General features: G+C 43.9%; 1 protein-coding gene across 3 annotated transcripts in view; it reads right to left on the bottom strand.

Moving 5' to 3' along the window:
• Positions 1–18,587, bottom strand: part of ypel1 (yippee-like 1) — a 47,621-nt gene extending 29,034 nt beyond the window's left edge. The window contains exon 1 of one of the 3 annotated variants that reach the window (XM_078226844.1): positions 18,102–18,587. The gene's annotated coding sequence lies outside the window, so the exon portion shown is untranslated. Of the gene's footprint in view, positions 1–15,846; positions 16,555–18,101 lie in introns of those variants that run through there. The other 2 variants (XM_078226845.1, XM_078226846.1) reach the window with 2 other exon arrangements.
• Positions 18,588–18,966: the final 379 nt, after the last annotated feature.

Below are 18,966 nucleotides of genomic sequence, written 5' to 3'. Positions count from 1 at the left end.
ATGGTTCTTCCATTTATCGTGTAGCTCCTCCTTACATTATTCCCACCAAAATGCATCACTTCGCATTTATCAGGATTGAACTCCATCTGCCATTTCCTTGCCCAAATTTCCAGCCTATCTATATCCTTCTGTAGCCTCTGACAATGTTCCTCACTATCTGCAAGTCCTGCCAGTTTTGTGTCGTCCGCAAACTTACTGATCACCCCAGTTACTCCTTCTTCCAGATCATTTATATAAATCACAAACAGCAGAGGTCCCAATACAGAGCCCTGCGGTACACCACTAGTCACAGGCCTCCAGCCGGAAAAAGACCCTTCCACTACCACCCTCTGTCTTCTATGACCAAGCCAGTTCTCCACCCATCTAGCCACCTCCCCCTTTATCCCATGGGATCCAACCTTTTTCACTAGCCTACCATGAGGGACTTTGTCAAACGCTTTACTAAAGTCCATATAGACAACATCTACGGCCCTTCCTTCGTCAACCATTTTGGTCACTTCTTCAAAAAACACCACCAGGTTAGTGAGGCATGACCTCCCTCTCACAAAACCATGTTGACTATCGTTAATGAGTTTATTCCTTTCTAAATGCGCATACATCCTATCTTTAAGAATCTTCTCCAACAACTTCCCTACCACGGACGTCAAGCTCACCGGCCTATAATTACCCGGGTTATCCTTCCTACCCTTCTTAAATAACGGGACCACATTGGCTATCCTCCAATCCTCTGGGACCTCACCTGTGTCCAGTGACGAGACAAAGATTTGAGTCAGAGGCCCAACGATTTCACCTCTCGTCTCCCTGAGCAGCCTTGGATAGATTCCATCAGGCCCTGGGGATTTGTCAGTCTTTATATTCTCTAACAAACCTAACACTTCCTCCTTTGTAATGGAGATTTTCTCCAACGGTTCAACACTCCCCTCCGAGACACTCCCAGTCAACACATCCCTCTCCTTTGTGAATACCAACGCAAAGTATTCATTTAGGATCTCCCCTACCTCTTTGGGCTCCAAGCATAAGTCCCCACTTTTGTCCCTGAGAGGTCCGATTTTTTCCCTAACAACCCTTTTGTTCCTAACGTATGAATAAAATGCCTTGGGATTCTCCTTAATCCTGTCTGCCAAGAACATTCCGTGACCCCTTTTTGCTCTTCTAATTCCCCGTTTGAGTATTTTCCTACTTTCATTGTACTCCTCCAGAGCTCCCTCCGTTTTTAGCTGATTGGACCTAACATACGCCTCTCTTTTCCTTTTGACCAGTCCCTCAATTTCCCTGGTTATCCACGGTTCCCTAATCCTACCCTTCCTATCCTTCTTTTTTACAGGCACATGCTTGTCCTGTAGCCCTAACAACCGTTCCTTAAAAGACTGCCACATACCAGATGTGGATTTACCCTCAAACAGCCTCTCGCAATCAAGAGCTGCCAATTTCTGCCTGATCCCAATAAAGTTAGCCTTCCCCCAATCCAACACCTTACCCTTGGGACACCACTCATCCTTTTCCATCACTATCCTAAAGCTAACAGAATTGTGGTCACTATTTGCCACTGGACTGGTGCAACTGGAAAAGGGAGGTTGAGCTGTCAGTACCTGTAACTCTCAGAGCACAGCTAAATCCAATGAAATGGCAGCACAACTTCCCCATACAAAATATCCATTCCATAACCCTCTTCTGAGCTCGTTATCCTGAAATGATGCTTTTAATGTTTACTGATCCTAAAGCAGAGGTTCATTGAAAAATGACATTAACCCTGAAGTAGGATTAGCTGAGGAACTCAGAACATTGGTACAATTGTTTGGATTGTTTGTCACATAGAAGTACCAAGTGTCCACAAAGCCCAAGTGTATGGTTAACTTGCCTCAGACCCAATAATAATTGAGTACCTCCCACCCACCTCCATTAATAAATATAATATCCAACAGAAAAAAAACCACCAAGATATTGATTTTAATCTGTAATTTTTTAAAAATATACAGACCCCACCATTGGCAGCCTACTAGGTTCAACTCTCAATCACAGCTGCCTAGGCTGAGAGTTCTAGAATTCCCCATTTTGCTCCAAGACACTGTGTACCATGCTGTAAGAAGTCTCACAACACCAGGTTAAAGTCCAACAGGTTTATTTGGTAGCAAAAGCCACTGCTTTCAGAGTGCTGCTCCTTCGTCAGGTAAGTGGGAGCTGTGTTCACAAACAGGGCATATAAAGACACAAACTCAATTTACAAAATAATGGGTTGGAATGCGAGAGTGCACTTACCTGACGAAGGAGCAGCGCTCCGAAAGCTTGTGGCTTTTGCTACCAAATAAACCTGTTGGACTTTAACCTGGTGTTGCGAGACTTCTTACTGCGTTTACCCAAGTCCAACGCCGGCATCGCCACATCATGACTACCATGCTGTACTCAGATGTGCTCCACACCATGAATAACATTGCTGTTTTGGGAACTTTGCTATGCACAAATTTGTTGACACATTTCCTACAATGACTATACTATAAAAATGCTTCATTGGCCGTAAAACACTGGGCACATCCTGATGTCAAAGAGAGGTGACTTCTCTTTGGCCAAACCTTTAAAGTCAGCTGTCCTAATGCGTCCTTTGGCTCAGTCTCAATGTGTGTCTGATTAACGGAATAAAAACACTCAGGAGCAGAAAGTTGCTACGCAAATACCAGTCTTTGTTGTTTTGGACGAGGACATTCAGCAAGGAAGTAAAAGGTAGGGCTTACAGGAGTAGAATAGGCTTTATGCGGTTGCTTTTCAATAGATTAAACCGGTTTGGTTTAATTCTGAAGAACAATGGTTTTGGAACTGTGCATCTGCATGAAGCTGATATAAAAGCTGGAATGAGAGCGCAAAAACGTGGAATGAACAGGTGGGGATAAAATAGCAAATGCGGATAAGCTGAAATTTGTTATGAGGTGATAGGAGACACTTCTGCATCGTTGCTGTGGTGAAGGAGAAACAAAGATAAAGGAAGCGTACAAGCAGGAGCTAAATACAGCAGGGTGGCGCCTTAGAATTCTGCCATGATTTGTCCCTCTGTCCACTGAGCCACGATAAAGACACAATTCATCCTTGAGGGATGTGTACAGACCAGTCAGAACAGCTAAGAGTTCAAGGTGGACAAAGGTAAAGAAAGGCTGTCCCTAATGAAGACTTGAACCACAGGAGAATCACCATGATTTCAAATCCAAAGCCTAACCATTGAGCCAGAAGCCAGCTAAAAGGACCCTCGAAGAGTGAACATAAAAACATGAATCACTTTCTCCCCCAACAGGAGGAAAGGTAGGGGGAGGGGGGGGGGGTAGTTCTTAATAACTTGAGACTCCACAAAGTGGCTAAATCATGCAAATGAAAGATGACCATGAAATGTTACAATCTCATAGTGCTGGCAGCTTGCAACAAGTTTTCACAATACTATACCATGCCTATACAAACCATTTCCATGACAAGTTGATCAATTACACTGCACAGTGCAAACACAAGCCAGACATAACAAGCCTGCATGACAAATCATAGATATACACTGACTGCACTGTTTGCCAAGTTCTGTCACAGCAAAGGCCACATTATGACATGAAACTTTGCATCATCAGCCTGTAGTCAGAGGGTCAACTGCATAATCATGAGTAACATGCTGAAAGATTTTTATAAATCATTAGCAAGATCTTAAACAGAACTCATTACCACATGGAACTGTTGAAGCAAATAGCACTGATGCCTTATACCATGAGGGCAAGAAGGAATAAAAGGATATGTTGATAGGGCTTAGATGAAGTGGAAGAGAAAGAGGCTGATGTGAGACAAACATCAGCATGAAATCAGATCAGTTGAGTCAGATAATCTATTCCTGCATTGTAAATGTTATGTAAATTCCCAGGCAGGCACCAGAGACAAAGAAAATTAGACATAATAATTTCTGGACTGTAAGAACCAACCATTTTACCAATGTGCTTCAAGGAAAGGGACCCACCCTACACAAATCAGCTGGTGAAGTCAAGCCTGATCCACACAGGAACAGGAGCAGATCACTTAGTTCGGACATTCAATGAGATCACAGCAAATGTGCAATCTAATTCCATGTACCAACCTTTGCCCATGTCAATTCACACTTTTGGTTAAAAACCCACGGTTAATAGATTAACAATTGACTTGACATTAGGAGTGTTCCAAACTTCTACATACTTTAGGTGATCACCAAAGCATCATGACTAGACATTCCCTCCGTGCCCCCACTTCAGCCCCCACCAAAAAAACCCCACAGCCTTGTAATTTCCTGGGGGATGCAAAAAACAGCCCAAGGTCAATGTGGGACATGGGTGCACCGTCAAAAATTTAAAAACGTGTGGAGGAGGTCGGATGCTTTCTGAAATCACCTTGCAAAAGCATTTGGGTGTGAAATAAATCAAGGTGGCTCACCACCATCGTCTCAGTAGATCATCAATAAATGCTGCCGTATCAGCACCGTCCACATCCAGAAAACAAACAGGCACTACTCACTATCTGTGCCATTTTTAAAATCTGTTTTTGTGAATTGTTTATTTTGTAAACAGCTTGGTAAACTGTCCCCAGGCATCAACAAAATATGACACTAAGCCATGTAAGGAGCCATAAGGACGGGTGACTTAAAGCTTTGTCAAAGGGGTAGGCTTTAAAGGAAAGGGAAGGGAAATGCAGAGTTTGTTGGGAAGGGAGTTGCTAAATTAGAGCTTGAAGGCAGAGGCAACTAACACAACCCAGAGTGGGCCACATGTAAGCTCCTTTACAGAATGGTAGTGGCACGCCGTTCCATGTTTTCACTGATTCCCTCCTCACCATGACAAAGTAATTATGAAAGATAGGTAGGTGTTCCATGCAGATTGGTGTACAGCACTGTGACTCACTGTACAGCAGATACAACTTATTCATCCAAGGACCATTTTCTGTATCTAACTGGGGCAGTTTCCTGTAACCATGTTCTGACACACACAGTAAACCAGCATTGTTACTCACTTGTGTTCCTTCTTGTAAGGTGCAACACAGCTCTTACTCATGGCTTTAAATGTACCCGTTGAAGAGATTCTGGTTTGTGTGGCTCAGACTGAATCCCTGGACAGCAGAACTGTGTGGGGGAACTACAACTGAGATTTGTATCCTTGGACTTGAAATTTGAAAAAAGATTGAAGATTGGGAGGGGTGGTAGGCAAGAGAGGCACACTTGACCAAGGCTCCTGATCTTTGTTTGAGGACCTTTACTGAAAGATTGGTCAGAAGGGAACAGGTGATGATGGGAACAACAGTATGGTGCAAAGCAGGGGAAGTTACGAACTGGTTTAATAGAATCAATCAGCATCTAAACAGGATGCTATGAGTCAGCACAAATGAGTTGGTCCAGATAAGCTTATCCATTTTCCTTCATATATCCAATAGGAACTTTCTGCAACTTGAATAAATGCCAGTACATTACTCCAAACAGGCACATTAACATGGCCTCCAATCACAGCCCAGCAAACTTGAGTAACACAACAAATTTGACTGTGCCAATCATGAAGGTTGTTAGACTACAGTGCTCCTGTTACTCAAATACCGTACTCCCAGTTTAATAAAATCTTTAAATTTTACTCCAAAAATAAAATGGTTGAACTGGCATCAAGTAGAACCAGACCGTTGCACTCCAGTGTGGAAAAAGAGCAGAGCAGGAAACGCTCAAAATCCATTTGTGCAAGAAAATTCAAGTACATTTGGTAGCACTAATTTTCAGAGTACCAGCACAACCTAGAATGTAACATTTGGTTTGGGACAAGTAGCTCAAATAATACAAGCATATTTTAACTTAATCATCATAGCCCAGTGGTCCTGGGCACCATTCATTGTCCTTAAACAAAAAAACCCAAAATGATTCCAAGGAAATTAAAAACTAATTTGATCAGAGAATGTTCAGCACTAAACTCATAATAAATCCACGTAGAATTAATGTTAGATCACAGAACAGTGCCTCATTTACAAATCTTTGTGCTACCTCCTTAAATTGATTTCACATTGGGCACACATTACATGAGCATTTCACACCAGAAACATACTGCTGTTCCAAGGACTTTGGACTAGAGAGCGTAAAGGGAAGTAACACTGTGTAACGTACACATTGATCCACAAACACGCAGGAATCATTTATTCTTTCACACAACAACCCCCTCCACCCCAAAATCACTAAAAAATGGTACATACAGAAGCAAATATGCATATTGTAGAGGGACCAGGAGACATTATATGGCTGAAGCACCTTCAGCAACTAGGTTTCATTCATCATCTGACAAACTTCTGTGTCTCCAACGCCCAGACAAACAGTGGGCACTGCCATACAGTCCTGTAATACAGGAAATATCATAGAACATAGAACATTACAGCGCAGTACAGGCCCTTTGGCCCTCGATGTTGCGCCGACCAGTGGAACCAATCTAAAGCCCCTCTAATCTACACTATTTCAATATCATCCATATGTTTATCCAATAACCATTTGAATGCTCTCAACGTTGACGAGTCCACCACTGCTGCAGGCAGGGCATTCCACGCCCTTACTACTCTCTGAGTAAAGAACCTACCTCTGACATCTGTCCTATATCTCTCACCCCTCAATTTAAAGCTATGTCCCCTCGTGCTAGCCAACACCATCCGAGGAAAAAGGCTCTCACTATCCACCCTATCTAATCCTCTGATCATCTTGTATGCCTCTATTAAGTCACCTCTTAACCTTCTTCTCTCTAACGAAAACAACCTCAAGCCCCTCAGCCTTTCCTCATACGATTTTCCCACCATACCAGGCAACATTCTGGTAAATCTCCTCTGCACCCTTTCCAACACTTCCACATCTTTCCTATAATACGACAACCAGAACTGTACGCAATACTCCAAATGCGGCCGCACCAGAGTTTTGTACAGTTGCAGCATGACCTCCTGGCTCCGAAACGCAATCCCTCTACCAATAAAAGCTAACACATCGTACGCCTTCTTAACAACCTGGGTGCCAACCTGGGTGCCAACTTTCAGGGATCTATGCACATGGACACCCAGATCCCTCTGTTCATCCACACTACTAAGTATCTTACCATTAACCCAGTACTCTGTATTCCTGTTACTCCTTCCAAAATGAATCACCTCACACTTTTCCACATTAAACTCCATTTGCCACCTCTCAGCCCAGCTCTGCAGCTTATCTATGTCCCTCTGTAACCTGCCACTTCCCTCCGCACTGTCTACAACTCCTCCAACTTTAGTGTCATCCGCAAATTTACTAATCCATCCTTCCACACCTTCATCCAGGTCATTAATAAAAATGACAAACAGCAGTGGCCCCAAAACAGATCCTTGCGGTACACCACTAGTAACTGAACTCCAGGATGAATATTTCCCATCAACCACCACCCTTTGTTTTCTTACAGCTAGCCAATTCCTGATCCAAACCACTAAATCACCCTCAATCCCATGTGTCCGTATTTTCTGCAAAAGCTTACCATGGAGAACCTTATCAAATGCTTTGCTGAAATCCATATACACCACATCAACCGCTTTACCCTCATCCACCTCTTTGGTCACCTTCTCAAAGAACTCAATAAGGTTTGTGAGGCACGACCTACCCTTCACAAAACCGTGTTGACAATCCCTAATCAAATTATTCCTTTCGAGGTGATTATAAATCCTATCTCTTATAATCCTTTCCAATACTTTGCCCACAACAGAAGTAAGGCTCACCGGTCTATAATTACCAGGGTTGTCCCTACTCCCCTTCTTGAACAAGGGGACAACATTTGCTATCCTCCAGTCTTCTGGCACTGTTCCTGTAGACAATGACGACACAAAGATCAAAGCCAAAGGCTCTGCAATCTCCTCTCTAGCCTCCCAGAGAATCCTAGGATAAATCCCATCCGGCCCAGGGGACCTATCTATTTTTACCCTTTCCAGAATTGCTAACACCTCCTCCTTATGAACATCAATCCCATCCAGTCCAACAGCCTGCATCTCAGTACTCCCCTCAACAACACTGTCCCTCTCCAGTGTGAATACCGACAAAAAATATTCATTTAGTGCCTCTCCTATCTCTTCAGACTCCACGCACAACTTCCCACTCCTGTCCTTGACTGGCCCTAATCTTACCCTAGTCATTCTTTTACTCCTGACATACCTATAGAAAGCTTTAGGGTTTTCCTTGATCCTACCCGCCAAAGACTTCTCATGTCCCCTCCTGGCTCTTCTTAACTCTTTCTTTAGGTCCTTCCTGGCTAACTTGTAACTCTCAAGCGCCCTAACTGAGCCTTCACGTCTCATCTTAACATAAGTCTCCTTCTTCCTCTTCACAAGAGATGCAACCTCCTTAGTAAACCACGGTTCCCTCACACGTCTGCTTCCTCCCTGCCTGACAGGTACATATTTATCAAGGTCGCGTAGTAGCTGTTCCTTGAACAAGTTGCACATTACAATTGTGCCCATCCCCTGCAGTTTCCTTCCCCAACCTATGCCAGCTAAATCTCGCCTAATCGCATCACAATTTCCTTTCCCCCAGCTATAACTCTTGCCCTTTGGTATATACCTATCCTTTTCCATTGCTAAAGTAAACGTAATCGAATTGTGGTCACTGTCACCAAAGTGCTCACCTACCTCCAAATCTAACACCTGGCCTGGTTCATTACCCACTACCAAATCCAATGTGGCCTCGCCTCTTGTTGGTCTATCTACATACTGCGTCAGGAAGCCTTCCTGCACACACTGGACAAAAACCGACCCCTCTAAAGTACTCGAACTATAGCTTTTCCAGTCAATATTTGTAAAGTTAAAGTCCCCCAGAACAACTACCCTGTTACTTTCGCTCCTATCCAGAATCATCTTTGCAATCTTTTTCTCTACATCTCTGGAACTTTTCGGAGGTCTATAAAAAACTCCCATGGAGGCCAATAGGAGACATAGAATGATATGGGGAAATAATCTCGACTTTGCATCAAACCCATGCCACACAGAACTGAATAGTTGTTGCATCATCAGGTATTTGGATAATTCCATTCCCCATCAAGGTGCCCATCTCCATGGTCTGAAAAAGGAAGGAAGAGTGGCTTAGCCTGTATCTACTACTACATTTTCATCTCTGTCCAAAAGCCAAAAATGTCATCAAGTGCAAGAAAATAGTTCACGCCACTGCCAGACTTCACAGCTTATAATAAAATGCTTAGAGACGGTATCACATTTCCAAAATGTTATAAATTCGAAGATTACAACAATGTTAATTAGGTCAACAAAAGCAGTGACAGTTAGGGGTATAGAATAATGGTATGGTTGGAATTAAGAAGCAAGTTTCTCAATTTTCAATGTTTCCATGGTCTAAATGTTCATATTTCCAAACTCTTTTTCAAATTGATTAATGCACAATTTAGTTTCACTTGAGCATAAAAGGACAGCTTCTAGATCTGGGTCATTTTCCTCTCTGATAAGCCAAAGGCACGTCATATGTTTTTTAAATTTACAATTAATTCTGCTGTGGCTGCTGCATTTCTTGGCCTATCCACTGTCTCTTACACCATTAATTCCTACTTCCCCCTAACATCTGAAAAAAGATTGAGTGAATTTTCAGCATTTTCTTTGACTTTTGCATTCTTAGCTGCACAGTATCACTAAATCAACCTCCAGTAGTAATTCAAATTAAATTCAAATCTGCTGTTCCTGGACAACCAGGATTTTTATTCACTTGGCTACCAATCCTTTTCTGTTGGATAAGTGAACCTAAGAAATAGGACCAGGAGTAGCCCAGACCTGCCAAGCCTGCTCCACCATTCAATAAAATCATGAGCTAATCCTGGGCTTCACTCCACTTCCCTGTCCATTCGCCATATCCCTTCATTCCAAGACACCAAAAATCTGTTTACCCCAGCCTTAAATATATCCAACGATGCAACATCCTTAACTCTCTGGGGCTAGAGAATTCCAAAAATTCACAACCCTTTGAGCCGAGTAATTTCTCCTCATCTCAATCGTAAATGATTGGCCCTCACCCAAAGACCATATTTAAGATTGCCTGACCAGCAGAAACAATCTCTCAGCGTCCACCCTATCAAACCCCTTTAGAATCTCGTATAGTCTCAATGAGATCACCTTTATAACCAAAGGCTTTTCAAGTGCCTTAATCCAGCTTTGCCAAATAAATTGATTTTTTGGAAAACTGTAATTCTTCCTTGGACACTTAGTTAAGTGAAAATAAAATAAAAAATATTTGAGAATCATTTAGTCCCCGGAAAATACTTCAATTAAGATTGCCTCATTTCTAAACTCCAGTGAAAATTGTCCCATCATAGGACAACTCCTTCATCCCAGGAACCTTTGCTGCACCGCCTCCACTGCTATATTGTTTCTTAAATGTGGAAATCAAAATTGCACAGTATTCCACGAGGTCTCAAAACCCTGCACAACTCTAGCTAGACTCTTTATTCATATACTTCAATCCTATTGCAATAAAGGCCCACATGCCATTTCCCTTCTTAAATTGCTTGCCGTATTTATGTTAACTTTTTGCATTCCTTGGTCGAACACACCCAAATCCCTCTGAATATCCACACTTCTCACCTTTCAAAGAAATATTCAGTTCTAGTCAGTCAGTCAATGAAGGTGAAGAACTTTATACTTCCTTCCATTATAACCCACCTGCCATCTTTTTGCCAACTCACTTCACCTGTCTTTGTTGCCTTTGTGTCCTCCCCACAGCTTACCTAGCTTGGGACCATTTAAAAAACGTAATTGCTCTCTGTCTCAATCAAATCATTATAGATTGTAAGTGTAACAGTGAAATCCTGTTTTCTGATTATTTTTATTTAATAGTCTTGGCACCTTTGTCTAAAGGGACAAAAATCACAAAGCGATTGACTACTCAAGAATATAGATTAGTTGATGTGGCATAGGAACAGGAGTGGGCTGCCAGTCTTTCTAGCCTGTGAACTAATTAAATCATGGCTGACCTGAGCCTCAACTCAATTTACATGCCTTTGTTTTACATCATTTGATAACCGTACTCTATCAATCTCAATTAATTTCGATTGACCCAGCTTTATGGCTCAACTCAAGTTCCACATTTCCATTACCCCAAGAGAGAAAATGTGCATCCCAATTTTACTTGGATAGTCTAACTCTAATTTTAAAAAATTGCCCCTCACTCTATATTGCTCCCTCCATCCCCCAAATCAAATCAAGCCACAATATTGTTAAGCAGGGGGCCCCAATCAAGGTTCCAATTGTACCCCAAATACTGAAGTGTCAAGGGACTTATGAAAAATAATCAGAAACGTAGAATGCCATCCCTCTGCAAGCTGCTCACACCTCTCTGACAAGGTTTCAAACCCACACACTTGCTCATCGCCACAACCACTAATTCAACAAATGGACAGAAACTGAATCTTGTCGCTCACTTAACTCTAGAAATTCTCAATTAAAGTAGAAATGAAGGGTTTGTTCTCGGTCTTCTACCGGTCATATTAAAAGGTCTCCTCCAATTCCACATGCTTTCACTTTGCTCTCTCATTTGGAATTTTATCAAATGCACCTGGAAGTTCACTAATAATATCTGTAGACAATGGCCCTGACCACCACATTCGTGACCTCAAATTCAACTAGATTAGTCAGACATGATTAACCTTTCAATAATCCACACTTTCAGATCATTTCATACTTGTTCAAATACTCAGTCCCTCTGTCTGTGATACTCTAGTAACTTCTGAATGAATAATTGATGTCATAAATGTCATTGTAAGTGACTATCTCCCCTCATCCTTCTTGATCTATCTGCAACATTTGACAGGGTTGATTGACCACACCATACTCCTCCAAAAGCCTCTCAGTGTCATGCCGCTGCACTTGCCTGGTTCCATTCTCATCTATTCGACCACAGCCAGGGAATGGCTTGCAACAGATTTTCCTGCTCTCCCAAGGCTTTCTCCTCAGTCCCTTGGTTCACCCAAAAACAGTCAGGTTTGACAGCAATGCTGACAACACCTCTACCTTCGCAATAGAGTAGTTCTTTCAAACCCTCTAGAGTCCTCACACTGTCACACTGCTTGCCAGACATCCAGTCAGTCCGAGATGAACCAGTGTCCTCAATTAAATATTGGGTGAATGAAGGCCTGAAGTCATTGTCATTGGTCCCCATGTGGGAAAGCAGGCTGTGATGAGGTAAAAAGTTTTACCAATGAGTATGGACAGGCTAGGGGAAAGGGCAGAATCTGGCAGATGGAGTTTAATGTGGATAAATGTGAGGTGATCTCTTTTGGCTAGAAAAATAAAAGGGCAAATTACTATTTGAATGGGAAACAGGTTCAAAAGGTGTCTGTGCAGAGGGATCTGGGTGTCCTTGTGCAGGAGTCTCAGAGTGGGTACGCAGATGCAGAATGTTATAAGAAAGCCAAATCGAATCTTGGCATTTATTGCAGAAGGTCTAGAGTATAAAAGTTGAGAAGTGTGGTTACAATTGTATAAGATATTGGTGAGATTGCACTTGGACTATTGTGTTCAGTTTAGGTCATCTTCTTTGAGGAAGGGTGTGGTAGCACTGGAGGTGGTTCAGAAGAGGTTCATTAGATTGATCCCAGGTTTGAAGGGGCTTTCATATGAAGAGCGGTTGAGTAGCTTGCGCTTGTACTCGCCGGAGTACAGAAAAATGAGGGGGGTGGGGGGATTTGATAGAGGTATATAAAATACTCAACAGGATTGATGAATGTTCTCCCTTCGAGAACAAGAGGTCATAGTTGTAGAGTAAGGGGGAGGGGAAGATTCAAGACAAAGATAAGGAGAAGCTACTTCTCACAGAGGATTGTGAATCTATGGAACTCATTGCCCCAGGGTGCAGTGGATGCAGAATCAATGGATTCAAGAGATCGATAGGCAATTATTTGATCAAAAGTGGGATAAAGGGCGATGAGGAAAAAGCAGGGAAGTGGAGTTAGGATGAGATGGAGATCAGCCATCTTCATATAGAATGGCGGAGTGGGCTCGAAGGGCTGAATTGCTCCTAACGCCTATGCTCCACCACAAAATCTGTCCCCCCAGCCACCAACTCTATTCATGGCTGAGGCCAAATCAGACAGTTTGCAACCTCGGTTTATTTGACCTAGAAGTGAGCTTTCAATCACACCGGTACATCATCCCCAAGATTCATTATCCTCACTCAAATTCCATAAAATTGCCCAATTTCATCCAGCCATAATTCAGCTGCTGCCAAAAACCATCATAGCTTTTGCTACCCACAGACTTGATGTATTCAAAGCATTCATGGTTGGCCTCCAATTTGCTACCCTCTACAAACAGTCATACAAACAGTGAATTCGAACCATAGAGAGTAGTAACGCCACAGAAAAAAGGCCATTCAGCACATTGTGTCTGCGTAGGTCAAATTCCAGACAACCTAACACCCTCTGGGTGAAAAGTGTTTTCCTAATATCCCCTCTAACACTTCTTCCAAATCACCTTAAAATTGGTGCCCCCAGTAATTGACCTCTCCACTACAAAAAAAGTTATAGATTTCCTCACAAGAGGACCTTGTCAAGACCCCTCAGGTTCTTATATTTCAATCAAATCGCTTTTACTCTTTTAAACTTCAACAGATACAAGCCTAGCCCAAGGTAACCCATCCATTCCAGGTAATAGTCTAGTAAACCTTCTCTGAACTGCTTCCAATGCAATTATATCCTTTCTCAAATTAGACCAATACTGTACACAGTACCCTAGATATTATCTCATCAATACCCTATAACTGAAGCATAGCCTCCCTACTTTAGTATTCAATTCCCCTTGCAATAAATATTCTATTGTTAAATGGTAATTAGGAAAGCTAATCTAATTATTTGCTGTACCTGGAAATTAACCTTTTGCCATTCATACACTAGAATACCTAGGTCCCTTCAACACAGCTCTGCAATTCTTTCACCATTTAGATGATTCATTATTTTCCTTACCAAAATGGACAATTTCACATTTCGCCACATTATACTCCATTTGCCAGATCTTTGCTCACTTACTTAACCTATCTGTATCCCTTTGTAACCTCCTTACGTCCACTTCACATCTTGCTTTCCTATCCATGTCATCACCAAAGTTAGCAACCATACCATCCATCACCGCATCCAAGTCATTTATATGAACTGTAATTGAAGCCCCAGCATTGATACCTGTGGCACATGATACATCTCACCAAGCAGAAAAAGACACATTTATACCTACTCTTCCATTTTCTGTTAGGTAGCCAATCTATCTGCCAAAGTTACCAACTACCACTACACCATGAACTTGTATTTTTCACACGAAACTTTCATGTGGCACCTTATCAAATGCCTTCTGGAAATCCAAGTACAGTTCATGCACTAGTTCCCCTTTAGTTACAGCACGTTACTTCTTCAAAAGAGAATAAATTGGCTTAACATGGATTTTCCTTTCATAAAACAATGTTGACTCTGCACGATTGTTTTGAATTTTTCCAAGTGCCCTGTCATTTCCCAATGGCAAATGTCAAGCTAACTAGCCCTTGTTTCCTGTTTCTGCCTCCCACCCTTTTTGAATAAAGGGAGGTACATTCACTATGTTCCAATCTAATGGAATCTTCCCCAAACAAGAGAATTTTTGGAAAATTAAAAGCAATGCATCAACTAGCCACTTAAGATGCTAGGATGAAACCCATCAGCACCCGGGGGCTTGTCAAGCCACAGCTCCAACAATTTACTCAGTACCACTTACTTCCCTGGCAATTGGAATTTTCCTGAGTTTTTCCCTCCCATTTCCTGTTTTGCAGCTATTTCCAGGATGTTCCTTGTATCCTTTAGTGAAGGATACAAATGCAAAATATCCATTCAATTCATTGACCATCTCATTTTCCATGAATTCTCCAGACTCACTTTGGTTTTTAAAAAATAAATCTATATAAACTTTTAGTATCTACCTTTATATTTCTAGCTATCTTTCTCTCATACTCTGTTTCTTTCTTTACCAAACTTTTAGTCACTCTTTGCTATTGTTTAATATTCTGTCCAATCTCTGATCTGCCACCCATCTTTGCTCAATTATATTTTTTCTTTAAGAATGTCATAACAGCTCAACAGCTTTGCTGTCTGACGCCTAATATGCACTAAGTTCAGTTCACCCATCACACCTGTGTTTGCTATCAAAATCAGCTCCCAGTTAAGCAGCACCTCAGTTTGATAATTTTCATCCTAGTTTTCAAATCCCTCCATGGCCTGGTGTCCTTACATCCCCAGCTCATCGCAAACCTCCCCAGCACTGCAGCCCTCATCACCAATTTTATTATTTCACAAAGTTGTTTTGGATGTTAAACTTTAACTGTAGTTACATGAATTCTCTCTCCCTCGCAAACAGTGAAATATTTGCTATTTTTGAACCCCCAAAAATCAAATTCTGAATCTAGAACATCTTTGGAAAATGACTAACGCACTTGTAATTTATTTTTAAAAAAATATTGTTGTTTGCTTCCATCTTTCTAATCCCCTTTGCCCAGAAACAATTGCTTTATACAAATATTTTTTAAAACAATATCCATATTGTAACCGGCTCATCCACAATGATTTAAAAAATATTTTCCTGCTAGATGTTAATTGGATTACATAAATGTTCTGGCCCATTTGTTAAACAAACCCTGTTTGTAGGGTGAGGGAAGAGTGATTAACAAACAGCTTAAAACAAGTCCTTGTTTTGCTTATGTAACAATATTTTAGAGCATTATTGTTTAACCTTCATTTAAATGCGTCAGTTAGAATCTGACATGTCCCCAGAAACACTGGAATTAGCAGTCACCATGAAAATTAATTCCCCATCTCTCGGGTGGAAACCAAAAATATTTACAATATATCGCTTGTACCCAAAGTTAAATGTCAGCAACATCCATCCAACTTAGCTTTCTCGAGTCCCAACTGGCATTCGCAGAGAAATTTAATGTTCCATAGAGTCTACAATATCAAAGTCAACCCGTGGTAAGTGACTGGTTAGCAGGAGGCTGGGAGCAGTCTTCCCCGAGGAGCCCCTGGCCTCCTAATCCAAAGGCAGCATGGATCCAGTGTGGAGTGCAAACAAAGAGACCTTCGATAAACGTGCAATGCCACGGACACACTGGGCAGTGCAGTAAATGATCAACTGAGTGAGTAGAATTGCAGCAACAACGTCCACTGTGCAAAATGAGACCCAGATGGCATCGGTGACGACTGCTGTCACAAGCAGGGCTTGGGTCCCTTGGTACATTCCCAATCGAGATACAGCTTCCCGGCGCTGAACAAATAAATGCACGTCCTCCTCGCACCAAATCCAGGGTAAAGAGTTCGTATAATATATATATTGCACGGGACACAAACACAAATGCCCAGCTGCCTGGCACTGCCTTTCACGCAGCTTCCTTCAAATCTGGATTGTCCAACCAGGAAAGCAATGAGGTCAGGCTGCAGAGTGATTGACAGGGACTCAGCCCGGGGATTGGGGCTCTGGGCAGCAGCATTAAAGCGGCAGGGGCGGCACAGAGTTCTGCAGCGCCGATGCCACCCACCAGCCCAGACTACGAGTGAGCGAGGGACAGACTGCAGCCGCCCGCGAGCCGCTGCTTTAACTGCGTGCTCCGGGGAGGCGGCCCGGCAGCCAGCCAATCAGCACGCAGCCCCACTCCACCCCCTCCAGCAAAGCAAGCAGAGCGACCAATCAGCGTGCAGGACGGACTGTCAGTCATCTGGTCCTGGGGCTTGGACATCACTTCCGGGGGGGAAGGCACGGCACAGCTCAATGCATTACCACAGCCTGCACAAGTGGGCACAGCTCAATGCATTACCACAGCCTGCACAAGTGGGCACAGCTCAATGCATTACCACAGCCTGCACAAGTGGGCACAGCTCAATGCATTACCACAGCCTGCACAAGTGGGCACAGCTCAATGCATTACCACAGCCTGCACAAGTGGGCACAGCTCAATGCATTACCACAGCCTGCACAAGTGGGCACAGCTCAATGCATTACCACAGCCTGCACAAGTGGGCACAGCTCAATGCATTACCACAGCCTGCACAAGTGGGCACAGCTCAATGCATTACCACAGCCTGCACAAGTGGGCACAGCTCAGTGCATTACCACAGCCTGCACAAGTGGGCACAGCTCAGTGCATTACCACAGCCTGCACAATTGGGCACAGCTCAGTGCATTACCACAGCCTGCACAATTGGGCACAGCTCAATGCATTGCCACAGCCTGCACAACTATATAACCACGCTTCAGCATATTAGACTTACTACAGACAACTCAAGTCTATTCAATACACTCTCTGATCCCAAACCTGATTACATCTTCTGAACTGTAGATAACCATTTCATTCCCACACACACACACCAATGTATCCCTCCCCCATGTCCATATTGGTGTACATAACCAATGTAGAGTTATATCACCCTGCGACATTTTATCGTAAATAAAATGACCTGATCGTGTGTAAAATCCAACCCATCAAACAAATCGACATTTATTTTGAATAGCATATACACAAACTAATTTACCCCATTGCATATGCACTCCAACATGCCAACAAATCCTCAATACCTCCTGCCTGGACTTTTGCCAGTTAACACATTCACAGGCCCAATGGTAGCAAGTCTGACCAAAGCAGTCTACATCTGGGCTGCAATGAAAAGAAAATCTGCCTGAACAATGCCCAAAATAAAATGGCACGTCGTTTGAAAATGGCACTGAAAATGCCTCCCCCACTAAAAAAAAATCAGCCCAAACATATGGGTGAGACCTTCAGCATCATGTTTCGAGGCAGCAAACAAAGCGATTGATTTGTTGAAAAGTTTAATCAAGCGACTTGTTTACAAACGCCAGGGTTTTATTCTGTGGTGGCAATGTGTACGTGCAGCAGCAAGGCGACACATTAGGAACCCGCAGCGCGGTGGCAAAACACTGCCAGGGGGAACTAGCCCCGGCTTTACCAGAGGACAAAAATACAGCAATTATTCCTCACTTTACACAGTCTGGTTTCTTCATAAAAATCAATTCAATGACATTCTGGGCTCCCTGGAACCCACTCCTAAACCGGGATAACTAGCCGCCTCCAGTCCCAGCGTCCTTACCGTGGGCTCGGTTCCTACCGGCGGCTCTGGCCAGTCCCACTCCCCGGTGCCTCGGCGTCGCTCGTTTCTCGGTGTCTCCCTCTCCTTCCCCGGCCTCTCTCCCCACCACCACCACCACCTCCTCCTCCTCCCCCAGGCTCAGCTCGCCTCTGCCCAGCTCTGCCGGCTGTCTGGGCGGCGGGCTGAGGTGGCTGGGGCCAGCTTCTCTCCCGTGGTGCTGGCGCTGGGCTCCCGGCTCCGGGCGTTCACCGTGCCGGGCTCGCCGTTCCGCCACTCCGGCCACTCAACCCTCCGCTCCTGCCCGTTGCCTCCAGCTTACAGTGGCCGGATCCCTCCGGTGTCGCCCTCTCGGGGTCTGGGTTCAGTCCGGGTGCGCTCGAGCTCCCGGTGTCAGTTAGGGTTTAGTCCCTCTCCCGGTCCAGTCCCGCTCCGGGTTCGCTCGGGCTCCGCTCGGGTTGTACTCTGTGTTTGTTAGGGTTTAGTCCCGGTTTGTGTCCGGGTTCACTCGGGCTCCTCCCGGTCCGGGTTGAGTGGGACTCCGCTCCGGTTCCCGGTGTCCAGTCCTGGTCTGGGTCTGGTTCAGCTAAGGGTGTCTGTTAGGATCCAGTCCGGGTTCACTCGGGCTCCGGGTTCAATCCCACCCCGGGTGTCTGTTGGGGGTTCACTCCGGTTGGATCGGTCTGGGTGTCTGTTGAGGTTGAGTCTGGCTCTCGGTTACCCGGTGTCTGTTGGGCTTGGCTTGGCTCCCGGTCCGGTTGGATCCAGTCCGGGTTCTGCCTCTCGCGCCCGGTCAGTTAGTCGGTCGGCGGGGGAAGCGGCGCCGAATGTTTGTGTTTGAAGCGGGAGCGAGCCAGAGCACGTGGGG

This window comes from Mustelus asterias, chromosome 13 (assembly GCF_964213995.1).
Source record: "Mustelus asterias chromosome 13, sMusAst1.hap1.1, whole genome shotgun sequence".
Taxonomy (NCBI): Eukaryota; Metazoa; Chordata; class Chondrichthyes; order Carcharhiniformes; family Triakidae; genus Mustelus; species Mustelus asterias.
This window is presented reverse-complemented; position numbering and strand designations above follow the sequence as displayed.